The sequence below is a fragment of the Bos grunniens genome, chromosome 14 (assembly GCF_055505025.1).
Source record: "Bos grunniens cultivar Pamir isolate PY7600 chromosome 14, Bosgru_T2T1.0, whole genome shotgun sequence".
Classification (NCBI taxonomy): Eukaryota; Metazoa; Chordata; class Mammalia; order Artiodactyla; family Bovidae; genus Bos; species Bos grunniens.
This window is the reverse complement of record NC_141178.1, coordinates 14,432,144-14,454,964: the sequence shown is the minus strand read 5'-3', so window position 1 is coordinate 14,454,964 and position 22,821 is coordinate 14,432,144.

Here is a 22,821-nt window from a genome sequence, read left to right as displayed (position 1 = left end):
CGGCTCCTTCCCCTCATCTGCACAGCTGTTTGTCTCCCCACCTTTGGTTTCTGCTCTTCATGACATTTTGTTGTTTTTGCTCTGGCTCTGTAGCTCACTGCCAGGGGCTTGTGAAACAAAGACTGTCCTCCTCCTCCTCTGCTCAATAAATTTGTGTTGCTTCAATCCAAGAACCCACCTAAACCCACTCAGGCCCTTCCCTGCCTGCCATCACTCACAGGCCTAGTGGGTGTGTGCTCTGAAGATAATTCTTACAAAACAAGGAGCCCAGCAATTGCCCTTGCTTCTTGGTTTCCCAACAAGAGCTTCAGTCTTGGGAGTACTGGTGTAGATGCTGAGCCAGACTCCCTTTGGGGCCCATCGGAAGGTATGGTTCAGACCCAAGGAGGACAAGAGGCCCCATGGGTACCCTGTCCCTGGTTTAGCCATCACCATTGACAGAGCTCAGGGATGATGCTTGCCAAAGAGGATGAAAGTGAGAGTCGCTCAGTCATGTCGGACTCTTTGCGACCACGTGGACTATACAGTCCATGGAATTCTCTAGGCCAGAATACTGCAGTGGGTAGCCTTTCCCTTCTCCAGAGGATCTTCCCAACCCAGGGATCGAACCCAGGTCTCCTGCATTGCAGGCAGATTCTTTACTAGCTGAGCCACAAGGGAAGCCCAGAAATACTGGAGTGGGTAGACTTTCCCTTCTCCAGTGGATCTTCCCGACTCAGGAATCAAACTGGGGTCTCCTGCATTGCAGGTGGATTCTTTACCAACTGATCTATCAGGGAAGCCCAGTAGCATCCCATTAAAGGCTCATAATAAAATGATAAAATTTACAAAAATAATAATGACAGAACTGGGTTTAAGAAATATTATCCTGTTGCAGTTGCTTCCTTCAGCTTCTGATACATCTCAGAAGAAAAAAAAATCACAACAGTAAAGGACACACAAAATGCCCTTCACCAAGCTTCCCAGGTGGCGCTAGTGGCAAAGACCCTGCCTACCAGTACAGGAGACAGACTCGGGTTTGATCGCTGGCCTGGGAAGATTCCCCTGGAGGAAGGCGCGGCAATCCACTCCAGTATTCTTGCCTTGAGAATCCCACGGAGAGAGGAGCCTGGCGGGCTACAGTCCATGGGGTCCCAAAGAGTTGGACGTGACTGAAGCGACTTAGCACAAATTTCTGTAGGGGAATGGTACCTATGAAGGCTGAAAAGGGAAATCTTAACTCCTTAAAGGATACATATGAAACGATCCTCCTAAATGTGGCTCTTAGATTTCTTTGCTGTATAAGGCAAGTTGTCCTGCTGAGGCCATAGGCAAATATGTACCATAGAAACTCTCTCTCCTCCTGGCCACACCCATGGCAGACACTGTTAATGGACCACCTGCGCTTTCTTGCTAATTCTCAATAGAGTACTTTAGGAGAAACTGATAAACATTGCCAAGGGAGGGGAAAGCTCTTTACCCTTCTGACCTAGAGGAAGTACACAGCCCCTAAAGGAGTAGACATGTCATCCTGAGAAGATGTAGGCCTTCATACAGGAATCTGGAATCTTAGAGGGTGGGTTCAGACTCAACTTATCCACCATGGAGGGAGTTCCTGTTCCCCTTGCCCAGTACATCTGTCTTGAGGTCTAGCTGGACTGGAGTGCACTAGGTGGGAAGGGAAAGGTGTGGGGATATGCCAGAAGCTAAGCAGGGAAATCCCAGAGAGGAACACAAGCTGGAGATGGGTAAGTTACACTGTGTAAAGCCAGATTCCTTAGTTGAAACTAGCTTTCTGGGTCTGTTATCTCTTTTGCTATCCTTGAACTGTAAGCCAAATTCATTCATTCATTCATTTAGTCATTCATCTACCCATTCTTTCATTCATTTAACAGATGTTTGTGGAGCATCAATCTGTGGCAGTCACTGAGCTACGATGTAGGTTATGGGGACGGTGACATACAGACAGACCAGGGAAGGCAGACTAGTGACAGCCATTCATGCTTATTAATGCTCCAAGTGATCATTTACAATATTTGAGGATGGGAATTGCTGGTGCTACGGGATCACACAGCCAGGAGCCCGGGTCCTCTGAAGTCTAAATGTGCTGGTTAAGGGGTGTCTGTTTTCCAATATGGTCTAATTGGATGGACTGAATAGAGAGTCACACTGTGGGCAGGGCTTGGGCAGGAAATTAAAGAGGCAGCTGTGCCCTAGGAGTTGTGGCTGTGAGATCCAGCCACCTTATCCACATAAAGCTTCTTTTACTATCACCAGTCTTACAAGACTGGGTGTAATATTAACAGAGGCTTGATTTTTATAGGATGTCATGAAAAGCTGTCATTGTGTCTTTGTATTCCTTCCCAGAGATAATTCTTAGAATTCTCCACTGTGCAGGCCTCCTGTCCTTCAGCCAAGCTTCCAGCACATGCAACCACTCAGACCACGCTGAGGCCACTCTTCTCACTGTTGACACCACCACCATTGTTCCTGACATAGAAGATAAGATGACCCAAGACCAGAAGGTCATCATGGTCAAGAGGTGAGTGGACAGTACTCAAGAGCAGAGAGGGTTGGGATGGGGGAGGAATTCCTTAATAGCTATTATAAGTGGAGATACCACAAGCTTGAACAAATGACTGGGACAGGAAGAGGGAGGCGTCAGGCAGCAACAATGCCAAGAATGGATGCCTGGGCAGAGTAGGGCCATAAAAGAGGCTCAGAGAGGACTCAGGGAGCAAATCAGAAAGGAAGATAATGAAGGAAGGCCAAGAATTCCCTCTTGAGCATTCAGGAGTGTGGTGGGGACTGGGGATGGTGATAGACTGGATCTGGGAACTTGAAGCCTGGGATGTCCGTTTATGTTCTTGGAATGACTCCCTGGGGGCTTTGCATGTAACCAAATATTAGCATTCATTTACTAAGTAAATACTCTCTATCCTTGGACTGGCAGGGACTGGAGTGTCATGCCCCTACCCTTATCACAAAGACAGCTCAATCTCTGCCCCCAAGTTCAGTACAGTTCAGTCTCTCAGTTGTGTCCGACTCTTTGCGACCCCATGAACTGCAGCACGCCAGGCCTCCCTGTCCATCACCAACTCCCAGAATTCACCCAGACTCATGACCATCGAGTCAGTGATGCCATCCAGCCATCTCATCCTCTGTCACCCCCTTCTCCTCCTGCCCCCAATCCCTCCCAGCATCAGAGTCTTTTCCAATGAGTCAACTCATTGCATGAGGTGGCCGAAGTATTGGAGTTTCAGCTTTAGCATCAGTCCTTCCAATGAACACCCAGGACTGATCTTTAGGATGGACTGGTTGGATCTCCTTGCAGTCCAAGGGACTCTCAAGAGTCTTCTCCAACACCACAGGTCAAAAGCATCAATTCTTCGGCACTCAGTTTTCTTCACAGTACAACTCTCACATCCATACATGACCATTGGAAAAACCATAGCCTTGACTAGACAGACCTTTGTTGGCAAAGTAATGTTTCTGCTTTTGAATATGCTATCTAGGTTGGTCATAACTTTTCTTCCAAGGAGTAAGCGTCTTTTAATTTCATGGCTGCAGTCATCATCTGCAGTGATTTTGGCACCCCCCAAAAATAAAAGAATGCTCAAACTACTGCACAATTGCACTCATCTCACACACTAGTAAATTAATGCTCAAAATTCTCCAAGCCAGGCTTCAGCAATATGTGAACCGTAAACTTCCAGATGTTCAAGCTGGTTTTAGAAAAGACAGAGGAACCAGAGATCAAATTGCCAACATCTGTTGGATCATCGAAAAAGCAAGAGAGTTCCAGAAAAACATTCTATTCTATTTCTGCTTTATTGACTATGCCAAAGCCTTTGACTGTGTGAATCACAATAAACTGTGGAAAATTCTGAAAGAGATGGGAATATCAGACCACCTGACCTGCCTCTTGAGAAATCTGTATGCAGGTCAGGAAGCAACAGTTAGAACTGAACATGGAACAACAGACTGGTTCCAAATAGGAAAAGGAGTACGTCAAGGCTGTATATTGTCACCCTGCTTATTTAACTTCTATGCAGAATACATCATGAGAAACGCTGGGCTGGAAGAAGCACAAGCTGGAATCAAGATTGCCAGGAGAAATATCAATAATAACCTCAGATATGCAGATGACACCACCTTGTGGCAGAAAGTGAAGAGGAACTAGAAAGCCTCTTGATGAAAATCAAAGAGGAGAGTGAAAAAGTTGGCTTAAAGCTCAACATTCAGAAAACTAAGATCATGGCATCTGATCCCTTCACTTCATGGGAAATAGATGGGGAAACAGTGGAAGCTGGCTGAACTATGTTCAATTCGGTTCAGTTCACTAAGTACCTGTTGAGTGTCTCTGTGTGCCTGTCATGAACCAGCTTGCTTGAGAGGGAGGCTACAAGAAGAAAATGAGCAGTTTGGTGGAGGTCAGGCATGCTAAAGAGAGGGCATCTTTTCAGGCATCAGTGCTCTGTCCTGTAGAGGCTGCCCTTGGCACTGGCGGCCCCTGACAACTCACATGAGATTTCTCTTAAATACCTTCCAAAGCAGTTCCCCTAAGACCCCAGTCCATGCCCCCAGGCAGCCAGGAGTCTGTTCCATTTGATCCAAACCAAGCAACGCCTTTCTGAAGTTTTTATAGAGAAAAAGAAGTGATTTGACTATAGAATTCAAAGATGAAAGCAGGGGCAAGGACAGAGAATGAATTGTGTGTGTGTGTGCTCAGTCATGTCCTACTCTTTGCAACCCCATGGACTGTAGCCCGCCAGGCTCCTCTGTCCATACGATTTTCCAGGCAAGAACACTGGAGTGGGTTGCCATTTCCTACCCCAGGAGAATGAATTGGAGATGGAGAAAATGCAGACATAGGAGGCCAGTGAGCCATAAAGGAATACTACAGGTTTACTGAATTGGTGGCAGTGAGTAGAGCAAAGGGACAGAAGAAATGAGGACACAGAGGCTCTGTCAACCAATCAGTTGTAGAAGATGAGAGAAAGGAGTCTGAGATGACCTTGGGCAAGTGGCTAAGGAGAGTCAGGGGCTCTGAGGAGAAGCATTTGAAGACGGAAGATGGTACATTCAGTGTTAGTGGTGCTGCAAGACTCCCTCCTTCCTTTCCAGGATTCTTCCTATTGATTCACCTTCTCCAGGCTCAGTCCTCCAGTTCCTTTTTCATGGGGTTTCCAAAAGGCAAACTTTACAGGACCATTCCCTACGTCCAGCCTCATAGTGATTTCTATCACCTTCAGTGAAAGGCCACTGTGCACAGCACAGCCTACAAAGCCTTGGAACTGTGCTCTGCTTACAGCTTAGCCTCATTCCTGCCATTCTTCCTCTGGGTCTCAACACTCCAGACATTCTGAAATATTTGCATTTTTTTTAAGAAGCCAGTTTCATGCCTCAGTGCCTTTGTGACTGTAATACCTCGCCTTGGAAGTTCTTTCCCTCCCTAATTGCCTGGTGAACGCCTCACCATTTGTTCTCAAGAAGCTTAAAATTCGACAAAGCATTCCCAGTGGTCTTCCTCACCCTCCCAGAGGAGGTTTATTCAAAGAATGCAAGGCTGTTCAATCTTGAAAATCAATCATTGTGATCCACCACGTTAATAGCTAAAGAAGATAAACCACATGGTCTTATCAGTTGATGCAAAATTTTTTTAACAAAACTGAGCATGTATTCATGATAAAACTCTCAGAAGAAAATAAGAATAGAGGGCAACTTTCTCAGCTTGTTGAAAAGTATCTAGCCTACAGCTAATATTACACCTAATGGTGAAAGACTGAACGCTTTCTCTGCCAAGATTAAGAACAAGGTAAGGGATGTTTGTTCTCACTACTCTTACTCAGTATAGTCTTGGAAGTCCTAACCAAATGAATAGCACAAAAAGGAATTAAAATGCATACAGATCAGAAAGGAGGATATAAAACTGTCCCTAATTGCAAATGACACGGTTGACTGTGTAGTAAATTCCATGGAATCTATAAATAAACAAACAAAAACAACCCAACTCCTAGAGCAAATGAGTGAGTCCAGCAAAGTTGCAAGATATAAGACAAACATACAAAAATTGTATACATTTGTTTTCTATATGCACAATTGTATATAATAAGGTAATTGTATCTCTATATATCAATGAATAGGTGCGCATCAAAGCTCAAAATACAATGCCACTTACAATTACTCAAAAAAAAAAGAAAAAAAAGGGAAATACTTAAGTGTAAACCTAACAAAACATTTACAGAACTTCTATGCTAAAAACAACAAAACAATGTTGAAAGAAATCAAAGATCTAAATAGATGGAGACATAGTGTGTTCGTGGATTTGAAGGTTCAGCATAATTAAGAGGTCAATTCTCCCAAATTTCTATGAAGGTTTAATGCAATTCTTATCAAAATCCCAGTAAGATTTTTTATCAGATCAGATCAGATCAGATCAGTCACTCAGTCGTTCACTCAAACTCATGTCCATCTAGTCGGTGATGCCATCCAACCATCTCATCCTTTGTCATCCCCTTTTCCTCCTGCCCCCAATCCCTCCCAGCATCAGAGTCTTTTCTAATGAGTCAACTCTTCACATGAGGTAGCCAAAGTACTGGAGTTTCAGCTTTAGCATCATTCCTTCCAAAGAAATCCCAGGGCCAGTCTCCTTTAGAATGGACCAGTTGGATCTCCTTGCAGTCCAAGGGACTCTCAAGAGTCTTCTCCAACACCACAGGTCAAAAGCATCAGTTCTTCAGCACTCAGCTTTCTTCACAGTCCAACTCTCACATCCATACATGACCACTGGAAAAACCAGAGCCTTGACTAAACAGACCTTTGTTGGCAAAGTAATGTCTCTGCTTTTGAATATGCTATCTAGGTTGGTCATAACTTTTCTTCCAAGGAGTAAGCGTCTTTTAATTTCATGGCTGCAGTCACCATCTGCAGTGATTTTGGAGCCCCAAAAATAAAGTCTGACACTGTTTCCACTGTTTCCCCATCTATTTCCCATGAAGTGATGGGACCAGATATAGATAAAATTATTCTAAAATTTATTTGGAAATGCAGATGAACTAAAATAGCTAAAATTGTACTGTAAAAGAATACAACGGAAGGAATCAGCCCACTTGATTTCAAGACAGAGCTGTGATATTTACAGAGAGATAGACACGTAAATCAATGGAATAGAATAGAGAATCCAGAAACAGATTCACACAAATAGGCCCAACTAGTTTTTTTACAAAATTACAAAAATAGTTCAATGGAGGAAGGCTGTTTTTTTAAATGAACCTAAACCTAAATCTCACATCTTATTTAAAAATTAACTTAAAAGGATTATGACCTTAAATGCAAAATGTAAAACTATGAAACTTCAGAAAAGAAAACCTCAGAAAAAATTTGGGGGATCCAAGGCTAAACAAAGAATTCTTAGACTTGCCACCAATAACATGGCCAATAAAAGAAAAAAATTGTTTCATCAAAATTTTAAAATTTGCTTTGCAAATATTCTGTTAGAGAATGAAAAGATAATTTTCAGACAGTGAGAAAATTTTTGCAAATCATTTTTCCAACAAAGGACTAGTATCTAAAATACGTAAAGATCTCTCAAAATTCAAAACTAAATAATAAAAGAAAAACAATCCAATTAGATTTGAGGGGAAAGGCATGAAGAGACATTTTACTGAAGAGGATACATTTACATTTACATTTAAAGTCACTCAGTCGTGTCCAACCCTTTGCGACCCCATAGACTGTACAGTCCATGGAATTCTCCAGGCCAGAATACTGGAGTGGGTGGCCTTTCCCTTCTCCAACTGAAGAGGATATAGAGATAGTAAATAACCCTGTGAAAAGAGCCTCAACATCACTAGCCATCAGGGAAATGTAAATTAAAAGCACAATGAGTTATCACCATCCATCTATCAGAAAATCTCAACAGTTGTGATGGCATTAAACTTGATCACTCATACATTGCTAGTGGAAAGGCAAAATGGTTTAGCTACTTTAGAAAAATTTGGCTGTTCCTTAAATCAGGAGTTCCCAACCCACCATGGTCCATGGAAGCACAGTGGTCCGAGGCCTGTTAGGAACCAGGCCACACAGCTTCATCTACCACCCCACATCACCGGCATTACCGCTTGAACCATCCCCTTCACTCAGTCTGGGGAAAAATTGTCTTCCAGGAAACTGGTCCCTGGTGCCAAAAAGGTTGGGGAATAAAAATACAGTAACCGTACAACCCAGAGTTTCAATCCTAGGTATTTATCACAAAGAAATGGAAACATGTTCAAACAAAAAGCTGTACATGAATGCTCAAAGCAGGTTTTCTGGTAGCAGCCCCAAACTGTAAACCACCAAAATATTCTTTAACAGATAAATGGCTAAACACACTATCGTACATTCATAGAATACTTTGCAGTAAAAAGGAATGAAATTGGTAAACACAACAGCTTGGATGAATCTCCAAGGAATGACGCTAAGTGAAAAAATCCAATTCCAAAATGTTGCACATTGTATTACTACATTCATACAACATTCTTGAAATGACAAAATTATAGAAATAGAGAATGGACTAGTGACTGCAGAGAGTTAAAGATAAACCGAAGAAGGGGATGCAGGAGGCAAGGGGGACTGGCTGTAAGAGGACTACAGGAGGCATCTTTGCGGTGATGGTGTTGCTGTGTCTTGACTGTCTCATTGTCTGTATTCTGGTTGTGATTTTGTACTATAAGTTTTCAAGATGTTACCCTTGGGAGAAACTGGATAAATAACACACAGGATCTCTCTGTATTGTTTCTTACAACATGAATTTACAATTATCTCAAAAGAAAAAATTTAATTAAAATAATAAAGCAAAAACCACACCCCTTTGTCATCTCGTAGGTCAGAAGTTCAAGCACAGCACAACTGGATCTTCTGCTCAGGTCTCACCAGGCTGAACCCAAGGGGCCAGCCGGGGCTCTGGTCTCATCTGAGGTTTCACTGTCTTCTTCGAAGTTCCATCAGGAGTTGGCAGAACTAGTTCCTTGTGACTCTAAGATGGCCCTCCCATTTCCTGGGCTGACCGGGGACGATTCTCTCAGCTTTCTAGGGCCTTCCTGCTGCTTCTTGCTATGTAACCCTTCCTTTATTCCCTCTCATGCTTGGAATCCCACTTCTGGAAGGGCTCAGATCCGTTTAGGGCCTCACCTGATTAGGTCAGGGCCCACCCAGATACTCTTCCTTTATAATAACTCCAAGTCAACTGATCAGTAGCCTAACCATGGGTGTGACAGTCCACCATATTCACATCTCCTGCCTGTACTCAAGGTGAAGGAATTGCACAAGGCATGTACATTGTGTGCTGTGTGCTAAGTCACTTCAGTTGTGTCCAACTCTTTGTGACCCCATGCTCTGTAGCCCTCCAGGCTCCTCTGTCCATGGGATTCTCCAGGCAGGAAGAATCTGGAGTGGGTTGCCTCCAGGGATCTTCCCGCCCCAGGGATCGAACCCGTGTCTCTTGTGTCTCCTGCACTGGCTGGCAGGTTCTTTACCACTAGCGCCCCCTGGGAAGCCACATGTATACCGCCAGGCAGTAACATTTGTACTAGCCTAGACTTCTGCCCACCACAGGCCATCTTAGCCCCAGTGGTCCCAGTGGGATAGGCTGAGGTCTTTGTTGGGACTTCATTGCAGTGCAATTCTCTTCTCTGCTCAGTCCTTCAGCCTTCATTCCCCATAGTTGATGATCCCTAGAGCACTTGCCTATCAATTTTCTGCCTATGAGTTTTTTTTTTCCCCCAAGGAACCTGACCTAAGACAGTAGGTGCTGCTTTATCACTGAACTAGAAGACATGGAAGACAGATTGATAACATTTAAAAAACCCTGAGCCAGCTATACGTGAGATTCTACTTAAAAAGAATGCTGACCGAGCTGCGGAGGGGCAGGGGGTGGTTATCCCTAGGCTGTCAAGTCAGGACCATCACATGCGGAATCACAACAATGACCAAGTCACTCCACAGTCTGCCTCCAGACTCAGTTCAGTTTGAAATCAGCTCTCTTTTAACATCATCACTATGACATCATAGCTATCCCACTCTGAGAGTTCACTCTGTTTCAAACTGTGCAAAACATTTGGCCAACCATCCAATGAACCCTTAGAGGAGAGTGGTTGAGAGTAACAGGGGTTAGACGACTCAGCGTTGAATGCCAGCTTCTCTGTTTGATAGCAGTATGGCTCCAGTTAGCCAAGCTTTCTCAGCTCAGTTTCCTCGTCTATGAAACAAGGATGATATCTGTTTTATAGAATCACCCTTCATGTAGATCTCAACACGTGCTTTGTACAGAGTAAGCATTCCATAAATATCCGCAATTTTAAAGCCTCATTTCATTCTTATTAGAGTTCTGCAAGAGGGTTTGTAGCTGGATAAGGTGAGGTTCACAGAGGTCAGGCAGCCTCCTAGTATCCAACAAACAGCCGAAGGGGGCCACAGGTCAGGTTTAAACCGGCCTCCTTCCCTGGTGGCTCAGACAGTAAAGAATCCACCTGCAATGCGGGAGACCTGGGTTTAATCCCTGGATTGGGAAGATTCCCCTGGAGGAAGGCATGGCAACCCCCTCTGGTATTCTTGCCTGGAGAATCCCCATGGACAGAGGAGCCTGACGGGCTACCGTCTGTGGGGTTGCAAAGAGACACAACTGAGTGACAAATTTTTAGAGCCAAGAACACAGATACACCAGATTTTATTCACAGAATGACCTGCATTAAAAGAACTTGTATCCAAGTGCTCTTCAGAGAAGCCCTTGCTCCCCACAAGGAAGGATAACGAGCCCCAGGCCACGCATCCCTGACCAGTCCTCCACCTGAAGGCCAGCCGGATTCCTCAGTGGCTGCTGCCCAATCTCCTTCCCAGAACCTCAGTTTTTCCACTCTGTGTTAGAACTGTCCTGCGTCGTTTTCCTGCCCAGATTGCTGATTCTGGGGTGACTCCGTGGTGACTTGGGAAAGGGAGTTGAGGTGGGGAGAAGGTCGGAGCTGTGGATAGGGATGCGCAAGAGAAACAGGAGTTGCGCCCCTCCCCAGCCTCCATTTCCTTTCCAGGAGCCTCAGGGGGCAACAGTCATTTGCTCACAATATTTTCCTTAATATCCAAGAGTGTAAACTTGACATATTTTGAATGTACAAATTCCACATCATCCTTTCTCCTTCTTCACTATTTAAATGAGATAAAATGTCCAATGAGATACAGGCTTGGTCTTATTTAAAATTACAGATCTATAGCTGCAAAGGGAAAGAGTCCCTGGGAATAAAGGGCTGTATCTATGTATTCTGCCGAGTCTATTTTCTACCATTGAAAACCCCATTTAGCCACTTAGACGTGGGTTGAATAGGTGGGGCATCCTTTTACCACCATTTGTGTAGCTGCACTTGGGCAAATGTCAAGTCCAAGTCTGAGTATTTGGATAAAACGGGGTCAGCAGTCTCCTGACAGGCTTTCTGTCTTGCAGAGAACACCTTACCGACCTTCTCTCCACTAGGACTTTTAGGAAAGCATTCAGTGAATAAGACTTCTGATTGCTTTCTCTCTTCAGGATAAATATCAGAGATCAGCCAGCAGAAGCTGCAGAGCCCACCTTAAGCGCAAATGCTGTGAAGACTCAGAGCGTTTAAAGTAAAACAAACTAAAAATGGTTCTATGTCTGGTCACTTCCAAATTATTCTCGTACTTACGGTCTATCTAGGACTGCGTCTCATTTATTTCCTTCTCATCAGTTATGTATCTTTGGCCAACAAATCATCACCGGTAATTCCTTTTCCAAATGCATGGATGGGAAGCAATGAAACAGAAGAAGAAAATTGGTTTCTTGTGTGAGCTAAATTCAATTTTACAAATAAATTGGGCCTGTGCTAATGGCCAGGCATTCTGCTTGGTACTAGGGATAAAAGGACTGCGGATTATCATCAAGTGACAGGGAAAGACCAGTTGATTCTCAGTGATGAAAAGTTAGCCCAGATGCTATGGGAGACATGGGAGTCATTCAGTTCTGCCTTGGTAGGGATAGGGAGGATCAGGGAGGGCTTTGTGGAGGAGGTGACAGCTATTCTAAATCTTGGAGATTGAGTAAGAGTTACCCAGGCAAATCAGTGAGAAGGTGATGAAGTCATTGTACACAGTGGATACTTCTGCAAAGGTTCTGAGGTGAGTATATGGCATGATTTATATTCCATACAATTTAATTTCAAATACTTCAGCCTAGACAGAGAGATGTATGTGTTATTTTTAATCTACATTCTAGGAGCAATTTGTTAACATTTGAAGTACCCTGCTCAGGACTACACATTCCAGAGTTTTTATAAGTTTTTATAGATGCTAATTGGATGTCACACTCCAGAGGTACCTTCTACCGGAGCTTCAGCCATCTTTTTTTCCCTTCCAGCTTTATTGAAATATTTATAATATGTGTAAGTATAAGGTGTGCAGTGGGATGATTTGATAACATGTATATATTACAAAATGATTACTACAATAAAGGTAGTTAACACTTTCATCACCTCATATAATTACCATTTTTTGTGGTGATAAACTTTTAAATCTACTCTATTAACTTTCAAATATTTAATACAATGTCATTAATTATAGGCACCCTACTGTGCATTATATCCTCCGAATTTATTCATCTTATTGCTGAGAGTTTTGTACCTTTGACCAACATCTCTTACCTCCCTCACCCCCAGCCCCTGGCAACCACCTTTCTATTCTCTACTTCTATGAGTTTGGCTTTTTTAGATTCCCAATATAACTGAAAACATAAAATATGTCTTTCTGTATGTGACTTACTTCACTTAGCATAATGTCCTCAAGATCTATTCATGTTGTTGCAAAGGCAAGATTTCCTTCCCTTTTAATGGGTAAATAATGTGTGTGTGTGTGTGTGTGTGTGTATGTTTGTGTGTATATATAATACATCTATGTTTGTGTGTATATAAGACATAATGTTATATGATATTACTATAACACATTATATTATATATTGTTGTTCAGTCTCTTAGATGCGTCCGACTCTCTGTGACCTCATGGACTGTAGCACGCCAGATTTCCCTGTCCTTCACTATCTGCCAGAGCTCACTCAAACTTATGTCCATCGAGTCTGTGATGCCATCCAACCATCTCATCCTCTGTCGCCCCCTTCTCCTCCTCCCCTCAATCTTTCCCAGCATCAGGGTCTTTTCCAGTGAGTTGGGTCTTTGCATAAGGTGGCCAAATTATTGGAGCTTTAGCTCCAGCATCAGTCCTTCTAATGAATATCTAGGGTTGATTTTCTTTAGGACTGACAGGTTTGAGCTCATTGCTGTCCAAAGGACTCTCAAGAGTCTTTTCCAATACAACAGTTTGAAAGCATCAATTCTTCAGTGTTCAGCCTTCTTAATGGTCCAACTTTCACACCTGTACATGACTGCTGGAAAAACCATAGCATATGAGTATGAGTATATGGACTTTTGTCAGCAAAGTGATGTGTCTGCTTTTTAATACACTGTCTAGGTTTGTCATAGCTTTTCTTCCAAAGAGCAAGTGTCTTTTACTTTCATGACTGTAGTCACGATCCACAGCAACTATTTCCTGATATCTTGTTCTGGTTTGATTTCCATTTCTCTGGTGATTAGTGATGTTGCGAATTTCCCCATCTATTTGCCATGAAGTAATGGGACCAGGTGCCATGATCTTAGTTTTTTGAACGTTGAGTTTTAAGCCAGCTTTTTCACTCTTCTTTTTCACCTTCAAGAGGCTCTTTAGTTCCTCTTCACTTTATGCCATTAGGGTGGTGTCATCTGTATATCCAAGGTTACTGATATTTCTCCTGGCAATCTTGATTCCAGCTTGTGCTTCACCCAGCCTGGCATTTCACATGGTGTTCTGGATATAAGTTAAATAAGCAGGGTGATGATATACAGCCTTGACGCACTCCTTTCCCAATTCTGAACCACTCCGCTGTTTCATGTCCGGTTCTAACTGTTGCTTCTTGACCTGCATACAGGTTTCTCAGGAGGCAGGTAAGCTGGTCTGGTATTACCATTTTTAAAGACTTTTCCACAGTTTTTCAAGATCCACACAGTCAAAGGCTTTAGCATAGTCAATATAATATGTCATGTTATATATATAACATTTTCTTCATACGGTCACTTAGGTTGTTTCCAAGTATTGACTACTGTGAATGATGTTGCAATAACCGTGGGTGCACAAATGTCTCTTAGAGATGGTGTTTTCATTTTCTTTGGATTTATACTCAGAAAGGAGATTGCTAGATCATATGGTAGTCGTATTTTTAATTTTTTGAGGTATCCCTGTACTGTTTTCCATAGTGGCTGTACAAATTTCCATTCCCATCAACAGTGTACAAGGGTTCCCTTTTTTTTCACACCCTTGCCAAAAGTTATCTACTGTCTTTTAATGATAGCCGTTCTAATAGGTGTGAGATGATATCTTGTTATGGTTTGATTTCCATTTCTCTGGTGATTAGTGATGCTGAGCATTTTTTCATGTACCTGTTGACCATTTGTATATCTTCTTTGGAAAAATGTCTATTCAAGTCCTTTCCCCATTTTTAAATTGGAGTGTTTGGTTTTTTTGCTATTGAGTTGTATGAATTCCTTCTATATTTTGTATAGTAACACCTTATCAGAGAGATGGCTTGCAAATATTTTCTCCTGTTCCATATTTGGTTTGCAAGTGTTTTCTCCTGCTCTCCTTTTTATCTTGATGATTCTTCCCTTTTTTTGTGCATGAAGTTTTTAGTTTGATGGCATCTCACTTGGTTGTTTTTGCTTTGGTTATTTGTGCTTTTAGTGTCATAACCAAAAAAACCTTTGCCAAGACCAACGTCAGGAGCTTTCTCCTTGTGTTTTATTCTATCAGTTTCATAGTTTCATGTCTTATATTCAAGTCTTTAATCCATTTTGAGTTCACTTCTGTGAGTCGTGTAAGATAGGGATTCAGTTCTATTCTTCAGCACGTGAAGATCCAGTTTTTCCATCATCATTTACTGGAGCAACTCTCCTTTCTCCTCTGAGTCTTCTTAGCTTCCTTGTTAAATACTAGATGGCCATATATGCATGCGTTTATTTCTGGGTAGAGTCTCAGCAATCTTTATCTTCCATTCTCAGTAGAGAGTTTGTTCACTTAGAAATAATTTTCATTCATTACATGAATGTTGAAGAAGATATGGTGGATATTTAGAAATACAATATGGGCACCCTATGCTTACATGAGCAGGGTGAAGAATTTTGCAAATTCAAGGGCTTACAACCGTCATACTGGCTCACCAAGCCTAAGACTCCACCTAATCCGTGAGCCACACTTAACAGATAAGGCTGTTGCCTGATTCTGACTAGAAGCCCAGATGAATTTTGTCACTAGAATATTGTCTAATTGTACAAGGTGTGTGTCAGACAGAGAGCAAAAATTTCATTGAATTTAGGAAAAAAGATTGTGCATGTTTGTAGTGCCTGTTTTATGAATGGTAAGTATTTGTATGTATAGAAGAATTTGGTCTGAGTCTTGCTTTCAGTACAACCTACCCAATGCAATCAACCCCTTAGCTGGGCAGTCCTCGTAGAGGAGATTTATCAATATAACCCTCAGCTCCCTTTAACTGTGGTAAGCTATAGATACCCTACACACACACACACACACCAAATAATTATAAGCAGTCAAATTGGCTGGAGTCAGTTTCCTACAGCATGATTCCTTTGTCTGTTTTTAACAGTGCTAGCAATCTTTCTCCACCACTCTAGGCAGGGAGTTATCCAAGGTGGCTCAATTCAACAGAGCAGCAGGAGGAACAGAATTCCACGGAAAAAAGCCCAAGTTCTCTGGAAGACAATACCAGTTCTGACAAGTCTGCAGGGTAATGTGAGGACAAAAACAGAACCGCTTGATGACTGGGAACTGAGAGATGGATGGAAAGGGGTGTGTTGCCCGGGTCAGGATGGGTGAGTCAGGACTGAGGCTGTGACCAGCAGGTGATTGCCAGAGCACACCTTTGTCTCGGTGCCAGAACATATCACGCAGCGTAACAGAGCCACATGCATCTGGACACCAGTCAACTCTCCACCGCTAAGCCTGTTACCTCTGACGTCACCACTCACCTCCCCAGGTGCACTCTGCCTCCTGTGTTTCCCTTTCAGCTAGTGGCATCACCATCCATTTCAGAATCATCTTGGGCATCTCCAACATCATCTCCTCAATTTTAATCGATCATCAAATCTAAAAACTTCTCCCAGCTAAGTATCTCTTGACCCCATCCCTGGTCACCTTGATTCTGCCTCAGTCATCTCTCAGTTGCTGCCTGCGTTGCAAGAAGTTCCATGTGTCTTCCTGCTCACCATGTGGCCCTCCCCACGCCTGCCTCTCTACCAGGCCACAGCTGCCTCTCTGCTGCACACGTGAAAACCCTTAAGAAGCTCCCTGTTGTCCACAGTAGACCAAATACCAGAGCATGATCTGTTAGAACGTTTTATTACAAGTGATAGAAACTTCAATGGAACTTTAATGATCTACAGAGCTGAATTGCAGGAAATACATGGGTTGTGTCCCAGGAATTTGAATCAGGGGCTTGAATATAACTGGAATTTTTTCTCTTTATGTGTTGTCAACATTGTCTTTGCCTTTTTACACAAGCCTGGACCATGACCCCTGGGCACTTGGAGCTCACTTCTACCTAGTTGCTGGTGCCACCGGAGTGGATAAAGCACCTCTTGTCTTCAATTCCAGTTTGTAAATTTCCAGGGAAGACATCCTGCGGGTCTGGCCATGATGAGAAGCCCATCATCCGTGGTCTCATATACTGAGATGGGGCAGGGAAACCATGATTACAGTACAGGTCCCTGGTCGGGGACCAAGAGCATGATGCACCATCAACAGTGATGAAAATGGATGTCCTTAGATACTCTACCAAAGTTCTGGCCATGAAAAACATGATCCAGATAATTTTCTCTCTGGCCAGCTAACACTAAGTGGTACGGTACAGGAATTAAGCCCTTCTGCTCTGGAGCCATAGAGATGTGGGTTCAAATCCTTGCTTTCCCAGTTCCATTTGTTGTATGGCCTTGGGCAGTGTGCATAACCCCAGTGAGTCTCAGTTTCCTGATCTGTAAAATGGGGAGAGACGTATGAGCAGGCGTCAGGAGCACTTAGGATGGAGCCTGGCTCACAGCCTGAGCTCAGGGAGCTCTTCCTGCTTCCGGTGGCTCTGGCATGAGTGAGCAGCAGGGCCTTGGGCTGCTGCCTGCTGCCAACAGAATGAGATCAGGGTTACTCAGAGGAACAGACTGACCTGATTCAGAGAACTCCAGGGAAGGGGCCCATCTGACACCCCAGAGAAGACAGTGCCAAGAAGGGGAGTTTCTTGGCACGTGATTTTCTCAAAAGCAGGACTGAGGGGTCCTTTGAAAGCACCCCATCTCCCTGCCAGAGAAGGACAACATCTGAGGGGAGGCACTCCTCCAGCGAGATGGTTATCAAGCCGCCAGCCTCACAGGTCACAGCCTGGAATCATCTCTTTATTAAATAAATACTAAGAGGCCCCTGTAAAGGGAATCTGGGTATAATTACCTGACTCATTAAGCTGCTCAGTCAAAACTGGGAGGCCGTTTTACCCCAGTGGCTGCACTCTCAGGCAATTTTCCTGTTTCTGGAAGCAGCGAGTGGAGTCTCCCTCTTGAGGGGGGTGAAGGCTCAAGGTCGTGTGCTAAGTGTCCTCATCCCTCAAGAAGGCTCCAGCCAAGCCTCCCATTCAGAGGGTGAGTCCTCCCCTTTCCTGTTCCGCCAGATCTAAATTGGTCTTGGAACAGAGAACAGAAGGAAGGGCGGAGGGACCAGCTGGGCAAGGAGTCAGCTCGTTAGTAGCCTCTACGGAGGTGTTGAAATGAAGCAAGTTAAAGGCATATTAGTTTAAAGGAGACTTTTCATCAATGAGAGGAGGTGTTTAGGTAGGAAGCAAATGTAATCATTTTGTGATGGGGCATAATTCGATAATTAATGGGGAAGTTGTCAGTGTAATCTTGAGGGAGTCCCAGGAAATGAAGAAATCTGTCCTTATTAATGAGAACCCAGGAGAAAAAGTTATTGGAATGCAGACAATTCACCAGCAAGGTCTTGGGAGCAAGTCTTTATTAGATGCATGAGTTGGGACAGTCTTCTGCCCCATCTGTGCTTTGTTCAGACCCTATTTGCCCAGACCCACTACTTTTTTTGTTGTTTCTCTAAATTGAAGAATAGTTGATTTACAATGTTGTGTCAATTTCTGGTGTACAGCTGCTGCTGTACAAACGGATTTAGTTTCACATAGATATATTTTTTCATATTCTTTTCCACTGTAATTTGTTACAAGATATTGAATATAGTTCCCTGTACTATATAGTAGGACCTTTGTCGTTTATCTCTTTTTTTTTCTGTTTTATATACAGCAGTGTGTGTCTGTTAATCCCAAACCCCTAATTTATCCCTTCCCCCCTCTCCCTCTGGTAGCCGTAAGTCTGTTTTCTATGCCTGAGTCTCTTTCTGTTTTGTAAATAAGTTCATTTGTATCATATTTTAGTGATATCCTATGATATTTGTCTGTCTTTGCCAGACCCACCATTTCTCTGCGTGGAAATCCAGGTAAGAATGAGAAGGTTGCAGGGGAAACTGTCTGCTTCTCAGAAGGGCTGGCCCACGCCTCTGCCATGCTTGTCAGGAGTGGCCAGGAAGATGAGCCTGCCTGGTGGGCCAGCCAGGTTGCTGCTGCCCCAAGGTTGCCAGGGCAGTGCAGATGCCCCCAGGTCAGAAAAGGAGTCTGAAGGGAAAGTCCTACAGCGGTGCCCACAGCCCTGGTTAAGGCAGGGCTCGGGAGCCAGAGTGCCTGCATTCAGCTTTCTGCTCGGGGTCATAAAGGTGTGTGACCTCGGGCCAGTGACTCAAGCTTTCTGAGCTTCAGTTTGCTCACACGCAACGAGGACAGTCATTGTGTCTGTCTCATAGAGCCGTTATAAGGATTAAATGAGTCACTCCATCTGAAGTGTTCACAGCAGTGCCTGGCGCTTACAGTCTGCTCAACAAGTGTTAGCTGTTATCTAGGACTTCACTGTCCGGTATGGTAACCACTAACCACATGCGGCCATTGAGTACCAGAAGTGTGGCCAGTCTGGCTTGATAGTTGCTGTAGGAATAAAATATACACAGATTTCAAAAACTTTGTATAAGAAAGAATATATAAAATATCTCATTGACAGTTCTATTGATTAACTTAAGTTGATATTTCAATTATATGTTGAAATGATAGCATTTGGGGATATACTGGGTTAAATACTCAACTGGGATACTATACTGGGATATACTCAACATTCAGAAAACTAAGATCATGGCATCTAGTCCCATCACTTCATGGGAAATAGATGGGGAAACAGTGGAAACAGTGACAGACTTTATTTTCTGAGCCTCCAAAATCACTGCAGATGGTGACTGCAGGCATGAAATTAAAAGACGCTTGCTCCTTGGAAGAAAAGCTATGACCTACCTAGACAGCTTTTTAAAAAGCAGAGACATTACTTTGCCAACAAAGGTCCATCTAGTCAAGGCTATGGTTTTCCCAGTAGTCATGTATGGATGTGAGAGTTGGACTGTGAAGAAAGCTGAGTGCCAAAGAACTGATGCTTTTGAACTGTGGTGTTCGAGAAGACTCTTGAGAGTCCCTTGGATTGCAAGGAGATCCAACCAGTCCATCCTAAAGGAAATCAGTCCTGAATATTCATTGGAAGGACTGATGTTGAAGCTGAAGCTCCAGTACTTTGGCCACCTGCTGCAAAGAACTGACTCATTGGAAAAGACCCTGATGCTGGGAATGACTGAAGGTAAGAGGAGAAGGGGACGACAGAGGATGAGATGGTTGGATGGCATCACCAACTCAAAGGACATGAGTTTGAGTAAACTCCAGGAGTTGGTGATGGACAGGGAGGCCTGGCTTGCTGCAGTCCATGGGGTTGCAAAGAGTTGGACATGACTGAGCGACTAAACTGAACTGAACTGGGTTAAATGAATAGTATAAACATTCATTTCATGTTCTTATTTTAAATTTTGGTAAAGAATACATAAAACATAATACACATTTATCATCTTAACTGTTTTTAAGTGTACACCTCCTTTACTCTCCTGAAATGAAAGTTATAGATAATACAACTGTATCTATAGGCATAATTTAAAAAAATCAATACAATGGCCTAACTCTAATGTGAAGGATAAGAGAAAAGAATCTGTTTAGGGGGAAAAATGTATTTGAATTTATGGCTGGACATGAGTACTTGAAGACAAAGTAATCAGGTGCTTGAATACATATGCAGAATCACTTTTAATGGAATTGCTATTAATGCAGAGAACTAACTCAAATTCTAGCAAATTATTGCCGTCAGAGATGTGATTTTCTGAAATGCAACAACTGTTCAGTTCCAGCAAAACAAAGTACAATGTTTTATCTACATGATTCCATTTTTGTGAAGCTGAGCATCAATTTAAATGGAGCAAAATGTATATGCATATATGGAAACTGTAGTTAGATTCTAAGCTCAGAGACCGGAAAATTACTCTGGGTTCCTCTTGACTTCTAAATATCCCATTGGACATTCATTTAAGTGAAAAATCTATCTACAAGTTCATATACATTGAGCAGAGCTGTCTACTGCATGGTAGGACATCTCGTATCCCTGTACACCCTGTATGCCTGCAGAAGGTGGGTGGCCTCCTCCAACCACTGGGACAGCCCAAAGCCTCCCTTCTGTTTTCCCACACTCTGCTTCAGAGGCTGCAGAGTCCCCGCTGAGACGCAGCCATATCGTATTGTGAGAAACGCAAGGCGGTGGTCCCAAAGGTACAGCGTTCAGTGGGCTGCCCTGCTTCCTTGTCTGGAGGTCCATTCATGGCTTTCAGTTCCTCACCATGAAGTTAGTCCTCTGATTCAGCACTGACCACTCTCCAGAGAGCACCAGGAGCCTAGATGGCAGTTCTTCCAGAACCTCAGAAACAACAGACTCAGATCCTTCCCTTCAAAACCATGCCCTGCCTTGACATCCAGGTTTCAGGGTCGCCCATGCTTTCTTGGGACCAGAAACTTCTTTTCGTCTCCCTCCAACGTTGCTCCTCGCCCTAACAGAAGGGTTAGGTGGTGGTCCCGCCTCGTGGTTCCATGGCACCTTTTTCATCAAGAGCTTTGTTCTTTCAAACACATACTCGGAATTTCAGCATACCTCTGTATTCCTCTGGGCAGATTCTGTCACAGATTGAGACAGAGATCAAATTAGACGCAGCCTTTTCTAACAAAAAAGTCAAAGACCACCTCAGAGATAAAGGTGGACTTTATCTAAGGGCACCTACCAACAGCTGAAGAGGAAACTGGCATGAAATCCCAAGCATCTGTTTGGAGGCTCTCCCCTACCCTTGCCCTTAAAAACTTTAAAAGAGAAAGCTCATTTCTCAAATTGTTTCTTCTGAATATAGAAGCTACTTGAAACAAAGTTTAACCTTTCTAGGGTTCAAGTTCATTTATTCTTTGCATGCACGAATGCAGCAACTTCTTTATTTCTAAGAACAAAGCCTTGTTGAAAAGAAAAATGTCTCTAAAGTCTCCTTGGACATCAAATAATTCTTCAGAGGAAACGCTTTGATGAGTAAAGTGTAAATGAGTATGAAACATACGGATTAGATTTCTCATATAGTACACATGGATTTAAGAATTAAGAGGAAAAATATTTTTGGAAAATATGGTTTGGATTTGGATTCTGCCTATTCCATAAACATTGCTGAAGTTAAAGAAGACAAATTTTTCCCTGTGTCTTGCTCCCCACCTTCAGCCTCAGACATTACCAATCATTCTTTCTAAAGAGTAACATCAGATATAATAAAGGCCAAGAAGGACTTTTAAACAGGCAATTCACACTATTTAAGAACAAAATATTATTTGTAACAGATTCTCTTCCATCAGATGGGTTCTAAAGTGTTTTTCAGAAATACCTCTTTGTTGGCCAGTGCAGCTCACTAACCAGAAGGGACTCCAAGCCCTGTGTTTCAGTGACTGCAAGACACCGCCTTCTGTAAACCAGACTTTGTGGCTGGCAGTTGCATTTCAAGGAGGCCCCTTCCTACCCTTGGGGAGATGATTTTTACCAGTGGTGGCCTTGACGTGACCTTGTGCATGAACCACAAGTTGAGCCCAATGGAGAATGCTTTCTTTTAGTCAGCAGAAACTTTTTCACAGTATGGATAAGGGATTAAGTGGCATTAGGGATATGACAGCAGTTAACACTGGATGTGGCACATGGAAGGTGAGCATTGCATGCTAGTTCTGTCTGAAGAATCTGAGAATCGTCTCCTGTGACCTCCGAGGATGGGAGCTACTCATCCCATGTGGCCCTGCTAAGGGGCGGGCCTGCATGTAAGTACTGGGGAACTCTGCTTCCCTGCCACTGACCCACACTAGACAATGAGTCTCCATCAGAGGATCTTATCTGGGGCTACAGAGATTTCTATTGTCCAGTCACTGGGCTGGGTGGAACACAGAGTAAGCCCTAGGTCAGCCCCCTTTTCCTTGAGCACAGTTCAGTTCAGTTCAGTCACTCAGCCGCGTCCCACTCTTTGCAACCCTATGGACTCCAGCACTCCAGGCCTCCCTGTCCATCACCAACTCCTGGAGTTTACTCAAACTCATGTCCATTGAGTCAGCGATGCCATCCAACCATCTTATCCTCTGTCGTCCCCTTCTCCTCTTACCTTCAATCTTTCCCAGCATCAGGGTCTTTTCCAATGAGTCAGCTCTTTGCAGCAGGTGGCCAAAGTACTGGAGCTTCAGCTTCAACA